The sequence below is a fragment of the Sciurus carolinensis genome, chromosome 12 (assembly GCF_902686445.1).
Source record: "Sciurus carolinensis chromosome 12, mSciCar1.2, whole genome shotgun sequence".
Lineage (NCBI taxonomy): Eukaryota > Metazoa > Chordata > Mammalia > Rodentia > Sciuridae > Sciurus > Sciurus carolinensis.
Window position 1 is genome coordinate 105515784 of NC_062224.1, and position 14181 is coordinate 105529964.

Consider the following 14181-nt stretch of genomic DNA (forward strand, 5'->3'; position numbering starts at 1 on the left):
AGGTCATTCAACTACTAAGTGAGAGAACTAGAAATTAAATCCAGATCTCTCTCCTACCTCTGAGAGCCTCTAACAGTCATTTCTATAATGCCTTTCATAATATTCAAACTCAGCCACCATCTGTAACATAATGCCCTCACCTCTTTCACAATCTCATCATCAAAATCACCCTCCTGTCCCACCTAGATTCTGTTCTCCTTAGAACCTCTGCTCCACTAACTTCACTGCACTTTAATTTCTTGAGACAATGCTTTTATTATCTAAGTGCCTCAAAGGTCACCAAATTCAACCCAAAGGACAGACTTCCTCACAAATGTCCACAGATGAAGCTTTTATTCTCCACTGTCTCCTAAACAGGGCAAGTAAGCTGTTCTAGCAAATCCCTAGGTCCTCTCAATGCTGCATCAGACTATCTTCCTTCCAGTCATGAAAACGTGTTTCTCTATCTGACCTATGCCAATCATTTATTTCCTGAATATTTGTTGGGCACCAAACATGTAGTAGAAATGAACAGTGCTAAACAGTGGAGATAAAGCTGTGAAAAAAACAGGGTTCCTGCTCTCAAGGAATCTAAAGGCTAGACTATATCGAACACATAATTACAAATGAGATGAAAATAGGGAAAAATACAGGTTCTGTGGGAACATATAATGAAAAGAACTCATCTCATCTGGAAGTAGAGAAGAGTGATATTTCAGACCTAGAGAATGGATAATGGAGTTAGCTAAGGATAGGCAAGGAAAACCTTTCCAGGAAGTAGGAACAATATATAAAAAGGTCCCAAGGCAAGAAAGAGCATGATTTTGTATTAAAAAAATAAATAAATAAATAAATAAATAAAAAATAAAAAAGTCAGAAGAAAACTGGCAAGAGGTAAAGCTGGAGAAGGAAGAAAACAACATAATTTAGGGCCTCTGACATGATCACGTTTGTGGCTTGGGGATGGGGGAGGGGTGCTGGGGATGGAAACCAGAGCCTGGCAATGCTAAGCATATACCACTGAGCATACTCCCAGGCCTCACATTTGTTTTAAAGGTCAAAAATTGCCCACTCCTCTCTTATGTCTTTGCCATAGTTTTCAAAAATCAACAATACAGCATCTAAATGATTTTACTGCAATTATTCTCCTTACTATACTATGAGCTTCTTAAATTTCTCTAAATTTAAGAATAACTTTACTATTCATTTAAGAGACTCGAATTTAGTCTAATGTCCATTTTACAATAAGTTTAACTGGCATCTGTAAAGAAACAAGTTGTTTCAAATAAAAGTCAAACGTACATAAACAATAGTGTTTTGTTCAGACTAAAGTAAAAAATCATGATGAATAAGTGATACTATATTTGATATCATTCTATTTCTATCATGTAAAATATAAATGAAAGCTCAAAATAATAATCAACTTCCAAAAAATAACTAAAGATGGCTAACTTACCAAAAACAAATGGAAATGCAATTTCACTACAACTATTAAGTCATATAAAAAAGCATCCAGTTAAAGTGATATAAATAGGGCTGAGTTGTGGCTCAGTGGTAGAGCGCTTGCCGAGCACGTGTGACACATTGGGTTCACTTCTCAGCAGCACCACATATAAATAAATGAATAAAATAAAGGTCTATCAACACAAAAAAATTAAATAAATAAATAAATAAATAAAATTATATAAATAAGGGCTGGGACTACAGCTCAGTGGTAGAGTGTTTGCCTCACCCTGTGAGGCCCTGGGTTCAATACTCAGCACCACATAAAAACAAATGAATAAAGATATTGTGTCCATCTACAACTAAAAAAATTTTTTTTAAATGATATAAATAAGTCAAATAAGCATGTAACTTTTAAAAAATTTTTTTGACTTTGATAGCAAACATGATCTAAAGTCAACAAGGAATCTACATTTCAAGTGGTCACAAAAATATTTACCTCATAAGAAAACTACAAAGGTTCACACAAAACAGCAACCAAGAAATTTTAAAAGAATTACACTTACCATTTAACTTTCTTTCATATCATGCAGGCTGAGAGTTCACAAATAAGGAAAAAGGAAAAGAATGAAACAAGTAACTTTTAAAGAATAGGAGTCATAAGAATACTTCACCTGTTTCTATATCTCCCCACCCAGGTTCTCTCAAGAAAACTCACCCTCAGTTATATTCTTCTCTCACACATACCTACAATCTCCTCCCCTCTCTGAGATTTTTTCATCATTTATATTTAATCGAGTTTTCTTACCAAAAAGTAAAAAGTAAAAAATAAAGCAAAGCAAGTCCCTCAACACTGCAACCACTTCCATTACTTTTTTCCTTCACAAACCTCTCCAAAAAATCAAACACACCTGGTCTCTCTTCAGATACTTTTAAAGCACTTCTAATGCAGCTCCCACTCCCATTTCTCCACAACAGCTCACAGTGACTAGTATCACCAAAGACCTTTTTACCAGCAAATCTAATAGTTTTTTTCAATTCTCAACCTTCTTGACTTCTTAGCAGCATTCATCACAGTTGACTACTCTCTTAAAATGATATCTTGATCAACTGACCAATCTTACTCTCAGATGGATTCAATTGATGAATCTACCCCTGATATAGGTAGCAAAAAGAATCAAAATACCAAATTAGTTAACAATAAATGGTTCTGATACATTCAGTAAAAGAGAACTGAAAGCATTATTTCCAAATTGATCACACCACACAAATTTAGACAAATAGAGTCCAACACATTGAGATGAAAGCCTCTCATGGGCTTGCAGTTTGTTTTATATTTGTTGTTTGAGGGTATACACACCACAAGGTGAAACTTAACACAAGTAAAGATCATTATGGTTAACTGAGCATGTTGGAAACCACAGAGAAGCTCAATGATACACAAAGTTCACTGCATCTCAGTGCATGGTAGTCAGGCAAAATAGGCAGCAAATCTTGAGCATACCAGTGGCCAATAATTTCCAAATAATAGCGAGTTGATGGGTAGTATCTATGATACCAAAAACTCAAATTTCTCCTTCCAGAGAAGAATTTGACCTGCAGGGACAAATTGTTCAACTGATTCCTTGAAACACTCTTTTCCCTCAGTTTCCAACTTTTATATGTCCCTAGTTCTATTTCTCAATCTCCTTTGCTAACTCATCCTTCTCTAACTAGTTTTTAAATCATAAAGTTCAGGAAGGTTTGACACTGGGCTCTTTGCTTTTTAACACTATACTCTCCCCCTGGGTAACATTCACCTTTGCCCCAAAACTTTAAATACCATCTACATGCCAATGACTACCAAAACTCTAATCCAGATCCCATCTGTGATATCCTTAACTACACATCAACTGCTTATTCAGAAATCTCAAACATCAAATTCAACATCTCCAAAAGCCAACTCATGATTATTCCTCAAATAATCAAAAGAGGTATTCCCTATCTTACTTTGCTAGAAGCCAGAAACATCTAGGTCCTCTTTTCTACTCTGAATTTGTTTCTATACCACCAGTTCTCCAAGTGTACAGTCCAAGGATCTTTAAGGTTCTCTGAGACCCTTAAAGGGGGTATCATTCAAATCAAAACTATTCCCATAATAGTAAGACATTCTTTGTCTTTTTTATCTCATTCTCTTAAGAGTGCATAATAGAGTTTTTCAAAGGCATATAACATATGATATCACAACAGACAGAATGCATAAGCAGATGAGAATCCAGATGTCTTCTATTAAGTCAAACATTAAAAAGATGTGAAATACTCTGATAAGCCGATGCTGATCCATAATGGCAGAGGGACCCTAGGGAAGAACGGAGGAACTTTGGATTGGGCAGCAGGGAGGGAGGGGAGGGGTGGGGAGGGGGCTCGAGGGTGGGAAGGATGATGAAATGAGATGGACATTATTACCCTATATACATGTGTGATTACACTACCAGTGTGACTCTGCACCATGTACAGTCAGAGGAATGAGAAGTTTTGCTCCACCTGTGTGTAATGTGTCAAAATGCTTTCTACTGCCATGTATAACTAATTAGAACAAATTTTGTAAAATAAATAAAAAATAAGTAAGTTTTAAAATACATCAAACAATGCTATTTTCACTAAATGTTTTTGTTTTAGAAAACAGTTATTTTTCATTTAAAAATTGTATTGTTAACACGTTATTATACAAATAAGTACACTTAAATTTTCAAATTCAGAAAATAGATACATTCCACATAAACAAAAGCTATTAAGTCTTCAGTAACTAATGAATATATGAGTTAGTACTGACACCAAAATTTTGAAAAACACTGATCCATACCTGTAGTATATATACAAATAGGATACCAGATGACATTTTTTTTTTTTTAGTTGTTGATGGACCTTTATTTTATTTTTGAAATTTATTTGTATGTGGGGCTGAGAATCAAACCCAGTGCCTCACGCACGCTAGGCAAGCGCTCTACCACTGAGTCACAACCCCAGCCCAGATGACATTTTTAAATAGCAAATTTTCAAGTATCTTCTGATAAGCAAATTTTCCCCTCACATTGACAGTGCTTCATTCAGTCATGCAGTCTCAATCTGCTCAGTGTTTTTTGGGCACCTACTATGTGCCAAACACTACAGGCAAAAGATGAAAGAATGACTTTGCTCTGGCTCTTAAACATTTTCCATACCTTTCCTTATCTATTTCAGATCTTATACAACCAAATTTCTGTCTAAAAGTTTTTTAAAGACAACCTTATAGAACTACTACATATTCTCAATATAAAATGGGCAAACGGTAAATTTAGTAGGGACCAGGCAAACAAGAAAGTAGAAAATATTCCACCTCTAAATCACAACTATTATATTGTTCTGGTTAAATTCCCAGAATAACCAACACGCCCATAACATAATATAATGGACAAATGACCAGAGACTTTAGTATCATATATTTTTACATATAAAATATAAACTTAACAACTTTTACAAAAACAAGGATGACAGACTACAATCCAGGAAATGCATAAGCGATACATAACATTTGGTACCAGTTTGGCCTATAGCAGCATAGGCAGCAGAACAAAGATAACTAAAAAGCAATGCCCCACACTGACATGAAACAAAGAGCTAGCCTACAGTCTGACTAAAGATACTCAGTCTTTTATTTAAGGAGAGCTAAAGGAAGTAAACGGAGCCAGGAAAAACTAAAAAGCTCAAAAAAAAAAAAAAAAAAAAGAAAAGACCCAATGAACCTACACTTTGCTCACTACCTAATTATCCTAAATTCTCTTCTAAATTCAAGGAACATACCCTCAAAAAGGTGTCTTATAGGTTGCAAATGGAATTCTTTAACTTAAAAGTATAAAATTTTCCCTACAAAAGTTGATACACAGGAAATTGTTAACACTAGTTCAACTCCAAGGAGAAAGAATGAAAGCTCAGGATAGAAAGCAGATTTTTCAGTGTGTTTTTTTAATTTTTAGAATGTATTTATCACCAGCATGATGGCACACACCTGTAATCCCAGCAGCTCAGGAGGCTGAGACAGGAGGATCATGAGTTCAAAGTCAGCCTCAGCAATTTAGTGAGGTCATAAGCAACTCAGTGAGACCCTATCTCTAAATAAAATACAAAACAGGGCTAGGGATGTGACTCAGTGTTTAAGTGTCCCTGAATTCAATCCCCAGTACCCATAAACAAATAAATAAACAAACAAACAAACAAATAAAATAAATAAAATGCATTTATCATCCCTTTTTTATTTTTGAGGGGGAAAAATAAAACAAGGGAAAAGTAATAATTTCTGAAAGTTTCCTTCCACATTCAATAACTTAGCTGCTTAATGAAACACATACACAAAAACTAAGAAGGAAGGTTTTACCAACTCCTTGATAAGTACAGTTGCTTCCTGTTTGTATAGTGCATGCACAGTTTACAACATACAGATCGCTTTGCTGAATGGTTGTCCCATTGGTTAAGTCTCAGAATCCCATTCTTAAATGCAAATAGGCACACACAAACCCAAAAAATGAGCCCATGATATGCAGATGCTAATTCATAATGGGGGGGCCCCTCAGGAAGAATAGGAGTAGGGGAGGGGGAGCATACAGCTCAGTGGTAGAACACTTGCCTAGAGTGTGCAAGGCCTTGTAGTCAATCCCCAACACAGAAAAACAAAATTACCTATTCAAACTTATCAAATATAAAGCTGAGTCTTCCATTTGCAAAATCATCCTTCTGTTTATAAAAGGTCTCCTTTACATAATTTCTGTAACACTTAAAATAACTCATCATACAAAAATGGCAGCTACTCCCAACAGTTCCAGAGGCTGAGGCAGGAGGATCACAAGTTCAAAATCAGTCTCAGCAATTTAGCGAGACCCTGATTCAAAATAAAAAACAAAAAGGGCTGAGAATGTGGCCTAGTAGTTAAGCACCCTTGGCTTCAATCTCTGATACCAAAAACAAAAAAAAAACCGGCGGCTACACAAAGTATCAGAGATGCATCTATTGTATAGATTCTCACTTCATGTACAGAAAACAAAGCATAGTAAAACTGAAGTTAAGGGTTATTGAGTCTCATTTTTTTAAATGTATACCTATGATTCAGTAATAGGCAAAAAAAAAAAAAGTATAATATAATCTGGTGAGTTGAAACTAGCTTTTGGCGGGGTGAGGGAAGAGTTTCCTGGGGACTGAACCCATGGTTTACCTAACACATACTAAGCAAATGTTCTTACACTGAACATGATACCCTAACCCTGAACCAGCATTTTTTTTTCTTCTTCTTCTTCTTTTTGGTAACCCAGGGGTTCATAACCATTGAACCACATCCCAGTCCTTTATTTTTTATTTAGAGACAGGGTCTGGCTAAGCTGCATAGGGCCTTGATAAATTGCTGAGGATGACTTTGAATTTGTAAGCCTCCTGCCTCAGCTTCCCGAGCTATTGAGATTACAGGCATGAAGCCACTGTGCCCAGCTGAACTAGAATTTTTTAATGCAACTAAACCGAATTGAAAATGTCAGGATATTTTGAAAGTAAGGGCATTTTTCTGTTTTTTTGTTTTTTGAGACAGGGTCTTGCCACATTTCCCAGGATGGGCTCAAACTCCTGGGTTCAAGCAATTCCCCTGCCTCAGTCTCCAGGTAACTGGAACTACAGGTCCACAGCACTGGCGTCCCACTAAGGTATTTTTTTAGAGAAGTCTTTACTTTGTTTTTACATATATTATGTTCTTGAGGATATATTGGGGAAAATATTTCTTATTGTGGGTGTTCTGGTCAAAAGAGTTTGAGTAGTTCCCAAACTGCCTCATTTTACAGAACCCTTAATAATAATCCTCAGTAATTTTTCATAGTGCTCCTCAGTCAAAAAAATACCTTTACGGTTCCAATTACTTAGTGGTTAGATCCATGTAATCTAATAATTATTTACATCCTAACTTAGTCTGAAAGTAAATACATAAATTAAAAGAAATATTTCTATTTTATAACTAAATAAGCACAATTGATTATTAATGGGATCTGTTTACCTAATAGAAATTTTACAGCTTCTCAAACCTTGAATCATTTTGGCCACTGCCACCTTCATTTACTATTTCACATTGATTTTTCACAGTACTTGCTATTTATTCATGTGCTGGTACTGAGGATTGAACCCAGGAACACAACCATCAAGTCACATCCCCAACCCTTTCTATTTTCTTAATTTGGAGGCAGAGTCCAAAGTTGCCCAGTCTGACCTGGAATTCTTTATCCTCTTGCTATAGCCTCCCAATCTGGGATTATAGGTATGTGCCACACCCAGCCACAGTACTTTTTAATCACAGCAATCACCTAAACCTGGTTTTTTGAAGACACACGGTCATCAAAAGAAATGTAGCATCATCTCAACTGTACCACCTCAAATTGTTAGTTGCTACATTCCCTTCGAAGTTTTCAGATAACCTGCAGGGTCCATGTGAGCTCACTGTGGTGCTCAGAGCAACCAACCTCAGTGCACAGTTTGAGAACTGAGTTTAGAAACACTCAACCAGCCTATGGAGTCACTTAGTAAATTAAAAAATATGACTGAAGGTCACAAAGGTAGTTGAAAAATAAACACATTTATTAGGGATTTTCATAGATTAACTTCAACATTCCATCTACAAAAGTTTTGCAATAGGATCTAATCCTGTAGTTTGTTGATGAAATCTGTAAACCTCTGAAAATTATATTCAAAAATACATTTATGTGGCTGGGGTTGTGGCTCAGTGGTAGAGCATTCTTTTTTTTTTTTTTTTTTTTGGCAGTACTGGGGATTGAACCCAGGGCCTTGGGCTTGCAAGGCAAGCACTCTACCAACTGAGCTATATCCCCAGCACTTTAAATGTGTGAGGCACTGGGTTTGATTCTCAGCACCACATATAAATAAATAAATAAATAAATAAATAAATAAATAAATAAATAAATAAATGTCTATTGACAACTAAAAAATATTTTTAAAAAATACATTTATAACATCATATAAGAAAATATTGAAGCAACATTTTAGAACAAAGTTTCAAAATTTATAAAAGTGGGACTTAAATGAAACAATACTAAAGTATCTAATGGAAAAAAGGAAAGCCATCCATCTAGTCCCCTAGGCATAAACAGCTAACAGTTTTAACATCTATACTTATGGAACTTTTTCTATGCAAACAAAACCACATTTTTTTTCCCTGTGGACACTTTTTTTATAAATCAAATTATATTACACAGTGAATGCAATGTATTTCCTGCATTCAACATTATATCATGATCTACTGTCATGTGCAACTAATTAGAATTTTAAAAATTTTTAAAAAGAAAAAAATATCTCATGAACAATCTTCCACATCAGCACATAATAGTGATAGCAAACACGTAACATGATGCATACTATGCTGACCTGGGGTATAAATAATAACTCATCTATTTCTCACAACAACCCTGAAAGATGAGAATTGTTATTAATTTATAGATGATATCACAGCTAGTTCAGTTAGCTAGGGGGATTAGGATTTGAATCCAGAAAGTCTGCTGCATAGTCCATATGCAAGAGGACACACTCAGCTGTTTCTCAAGAAGTAAATTTAGATACCCCCAAACCTGTTAACTGCAGAGTGGCTCACAGGATAAATATACTATAATTTTAACTGTTCCTCTATCAATGGTTATTTAGGACATTTTTTGTTATTTATAAATGTTGACATTGTGTATTAATATTAAAATGAACACTCTTATTATATTCTTATGCTTTTGTGTTAAAAATTTATGTAGGATAAACTAAAAATGAAATGATTCTATCAGAGAATGTATACTTTTAATTTTGATAAATAATGCCAAATTTCCTCCCAGAAAGTTGTTCCAATTGTCCCAACTTAATCCCAATGACAAAGAACAGGGTTGAAATTCATTTTTAAGTTAACATATATTTTTGACTCATGAAAAGGTCCATTTTGAATGTTTAATTAATATGAATACAGTCTTATTCTGTATTAATTGAACACGATTATTCTCTGATTAGATAATTATCTGTTACATTAAACAAATACAGACTTAGCAGTTGTATAGTGGATTCTTCTTCCTATTATGAAAACAACTAAGGGTGAGATATTTCCCCTATATGATCCTCTGTTTTCTTAGGTATAAAACATGGGAATCGGACTAAGTGGCCTTTAAGATTTAAAGTTCCTAATGTGGTGATTAAGAAGTGACTTTAAGTCATTACAAGCCTATAATTATAGTACTAGTATAACAGGTTAGGGTCTTAAACCTTCTATTTTCTTTAAATTACAACAATTGCCAGAGCAGCTAGGCAAATCATTAAAATAGTCAATAAAGTTTTCAGGATCCACCTGAGGCTTATTCTCAGTGGCTTCTTAATCCTAGACTGTCATTCCCCTGCTACCTACCAATTTCAACATACCTCTGGAGTATATTCCTAAGATCGGAAACGTGCCTAGGGACTAAGAACTAGATTTTTGTTTTGTTTTTAAAATATTATCCTAGGACTACTCTGTAGTCAATTAATTCAATTAATATTTATTGGCTATCTTACAACATGTTAGGCATTAAGTGCATAATAGTGAATCGAAGATTTCTGCCATCATGTAACTTACACATCAGATAAAAAAGGCAAATAATAACCCCAAATAACACATAATGGGGAGTGGGAGGAGTTAGGGTTAGGTTTAGGGTTAGGGTTAGGGAGGGGGGCAAGAATGGAGGAAGGAAGGACTGTATAGAGGGAAAAGAGGGGTGGGAGGGGTTGGGGGGAGGGAAAAAAATAACAGAATGAATCAAACAACATTACCCTATGTAAATTTATGATTACACAAATAGTATGACTTTACTCCATGTACAAACAGAGAAACAACATGTATCCCATTTGCTTACAATAAAAAAAAACAAAAAGGAAATATATAATAAAAACCGTAAAAAAAAAAAAACCCAAATACCCAAACGTAAACATAAAATTACACTTATAACAATGATCAAAAAATATCAGTACCATGCAAAAATCAGTACAGAATCTTTTGATTCTTTTTTAACTATTCATGACATTAAAAATTGCTTGACATGGGGAAAGTCAACAAGGAAAAAACTATTTCACAACTTGCCCCACAATGCAAAATGCAGCAGTCACAACTGTAAAGTTAACTTAAGTCATCAATTGTCTCTATAATAAAATTACTAATTACTTTTCAGTTATGCCACTACTGAGCATAGTAAATTAATATTTGTTTTATATAATAAGGAATATAAATAAATATAAATGGTACTGGGGGTTGAAACTAGGGGCACTTTACCTCTGACCTACATCCCAGCCCTTTTTGTTTATTTTGAGACGATCTCCCTAAGTGGCAGAGACTGGTCTTGAACTTGCAATCCTCCTGCCTCAGCCTCCTGAGTCACTTGGATTACAGGAATTCACCACAGTGTTGATTTCACTACAGTTTTTAAGAATCTTGCTTAAGCAAAAAGTATATAGAGAAGTAAAATGATCCATTACAATAATCCATGACTTGTTAATAATAAACAAAAAGCTATGAAAATACTAATATTTTCAAAGAACTGACATAAGGAGCAAGTGGCATGTAAAAAAGAACAAAGCAAAATCTTTTAAAATATTTTGAAATACCAAATGCCAGAAGTATGTATATTAATTTTAAATAAAACTGATTTTAGATTATCTGCAGAAATAGCAGCATTCACAAAAAATAAATATTCTTGTGTGTTCGTTTCCACAACTGCAAAATAAGTTTGTCATACCTCCCTCACAAGAGTGCCAAGAACACTAAATAAATTAATGTATGTGAAGGCGCTTGCGCACGCACACACACACACACACACACACACACACACACAAATTCAGACAGCAGCTTTTTTGCTCCCAATATAGTTCACAGCAATTTAACAAATACAAAATAGTTATATATGAACTTCATCTCCTTTCTTCTGTCCATGATATAGAAGTGTTATAAAATGGACAAAAAAACATCAATCAAAAGCTAAAGAAAAAAATCACAAACGTCATAACTCATACACTGATTACCCCACAGAAGGCTGGTTATCCAAGTATTAACCGTCTTACATAACACTACACACTAACATATATCTCAGAAAAATCAGAGAAATTCTTTCACAGATGTGTAAAATTGTTTATATGTACAACTCACCATCACTACAAAGATCTGCTATTGACCACGAAAAGAGGAGATACATGTATTTATCCATATATACAATGTATTCTAGCTTGACATTTATTTTCTTATTAAAGTATCTTAAATTTAATGGGATGACAATTCAATATTCAGATTCACTGTATTTCACTGACTAAAATTTGTCAGTTTAGCATATCAAAAGTAATTATTACATGCTCATGGATTTGAAGTGACTTCTGGTGTAAGCCTAACAACTAATCGCCCAAAGTCACAATCCCAAGTTATTAGCAACAGTGCCTCGTTTAAAAATATTTTAAATTAATAAGTGTTTTAAATAGAGGTCATCTTACAGTATTTTATCACTGCTTCTACAAAACTTCTCAGGGTGTTTCTAGGTCTGCCTAAGATAGACTTTCCTTTAAAACCCTTAAAACACAGGCCCAGGAGAAATGGTTAACATGGCAACATTAACGACTTCTCCAAATTCAAAACAAGGATCGACGTCAAAAATAGTCAAGCAGAGTACATGGATAATGATCACAATTCCTGACCATCTTTTTTCCCAAAACGAAAGATTTATTATTTTAACATTAAAATTTACATCTATGTGCAACTAAAATCCAGGCAAATTCCAATCCATATTCATATTAGCTATCACTGAGTATATTGGACTGCTTTTAAACAGGGGTGTGCGTGGGGGGAGATACTGATAACTTCCAAAGTTTAAAGCTTTTTAAATCCACGCCCCAAATCACTTGTGAATTAACCAGTAGGCTACATTCAGCAACTGCTGAATTGGAGATCAAAGTTTTCCCTGTACTGTATTTGAGAATGTTATTACCCCCACCGAGAAGGAACAGAAACTAGTCATCCCCACCACCGGAGTCAGTCCCCCGGAATTTCCCAAAATATGCTTAATCTCCAAACGCAGAAGGAACACTTCTCCGCAGGCCAGAGGTGAGAGGTACTCAGGACTATGCAGACCAGAGGAGGGGCGAGAGGGGGCTGGGGGAGACGCCGGCAGGTAAGCCAGGAAATCTGTCTTCGGGAGGCACAGGTGGGACCTGAAATCCAGTTCTCCAAATGATCCTCCCGGAAAAGCCTGAGGACCTAAGAAGGTTCCGCCGGGGGGACGCCAGACAGGGCCAGGGGGCCCCGCCCCGCCTCTCTGGCCAGCACCGGGGACCCGGGACCGCGGACAGAGGCAGCTAAGGCTGAGCCAGCGTCCGTGGTCCCAGCCAGGTCCTCACCAGCTCACCTGAGAGTGTCGCCTCCGCCCTCGGCTCCCACGGTGCATCCCGCGGGGCCTGGCGGAGGGTGCAGTGACGCCGCCCCGACCGGCCCCAGGGCTGCCTGGCCTGGCCTCCCCGCTCCGGGGACGCACCGGGCGCCCGCCTCGCACCGGCTCCCGGGATCCGCCGGTCCGCAGGGAAGGAAGGAGAGGCGGAAGGGCTGCCTCCCCTCCCCCACAGCAAGCCACCCCCTGAGCTGCGGTTCTCTGCAGTTCTGTCTGGCGCTGGTCTGGCCCCGCTCCCCCGCCCGGGAGTCACTTCGGCAGCGGCGGCCCAGTCGCCATTACAGCCCAACAACTGACACGGAGGAGGAGCGGCGCCGGCGGCGGTGGCGGTGGCGGCGTCGCGGGGCAGGGCGGGAGCAGTCCCGGCCCAAGCAAACCTCGCGAGAACTATCCCGAGACGGTTCCACAGGAATGCAACGCAGTGTTGGGGCCATATTGAGTGCGGCCAAAAGGTGAGAGCGAGATAAGCGAGGGGTGGAAACGCCAGGAAGCCATGTTTGGTGTGGCAAAGTTTGAGCCTGGCAGAATTCGGGCGGAGCCAAAGTGTAGCCGCAGAGGAGACTCACCCCCCTCCTTCCCTTTGACGCTAATTGGGCCTGCTGGCTGCGCACTTTACCCCCGGCGAAGAAAACATGCTAGCGATTTGACAAGGATAGAACTCGAAGTCTGGGAACGGCAGCTATCTGAGAGTTTACAATGTTTCACCAATCGTCGTCCAAATAAATCGTCACTCCAGTCAATTTCAGAGTAATTGCCGTTCTGCGGCTGCCGCAGTTGCCCGCTGCTGTCACTGTGGCCGTTTTATTCGCTAGGGTTACAGTTCTTCTTTAACGTGCAATCTAATGGCTAAAGACTCCAAAGCAAAAACGAAGTTTCCTCCCAGTAGGTACTGGCACTGATGTCACTGAGCTTTGAGAACCCCTCTGGGATCAACGAGTTGTCTCACATCTTTTTCTTCTTTTCCCAGTTTCTGCCTGTTGAAGTCTTTCATCTGTCAAGACTTAGCTTAAAGGACATCTCTTCTACAAATAAGGCCATCTTCCACTAGGTGCTCACTGCTTACAAACTCTCCTCCGCTCATCCCTGCACCTTCTAGACTCCGACAATAAACCCATCTTTAAAAGCACCTTGAAATCTTAAGGTCTGTCATAACTCTCTATATCCAATAGGCCCTAGCATAATATCTAGGACATTGTAGATGCTCAATAAATGTTTGTCGAGTAGATCATATCAATAAAGGCAGAAAGCAGTAACTGGTCCCTCTTTATAGGGTCTGCAGCTC

General features: G+C 37.4%; 1 protein-coding gene across 1 annotated transcript in view; it reads right to left on the bottom strand.

Moving 5' to 3' along the window:
• Cep350 (centrosomal protein 350) overlaps nucleotides 1–13247 on the bottom strand; it is a 144478-nt gene extending 131231 nt beyond the window's left edge. The window contains exon 1 of the mRNA XM_047520182.1: nucleotides 12861–13247. The gene's annotated coding sequence lies outside the window, so the exon portion shown is untranslated. The remainder of the gene's footprint in view (nucleotides 1–12860) is intronic.
• Nucleotides 13248–14181: the final 934 nt, after the last annotated feature.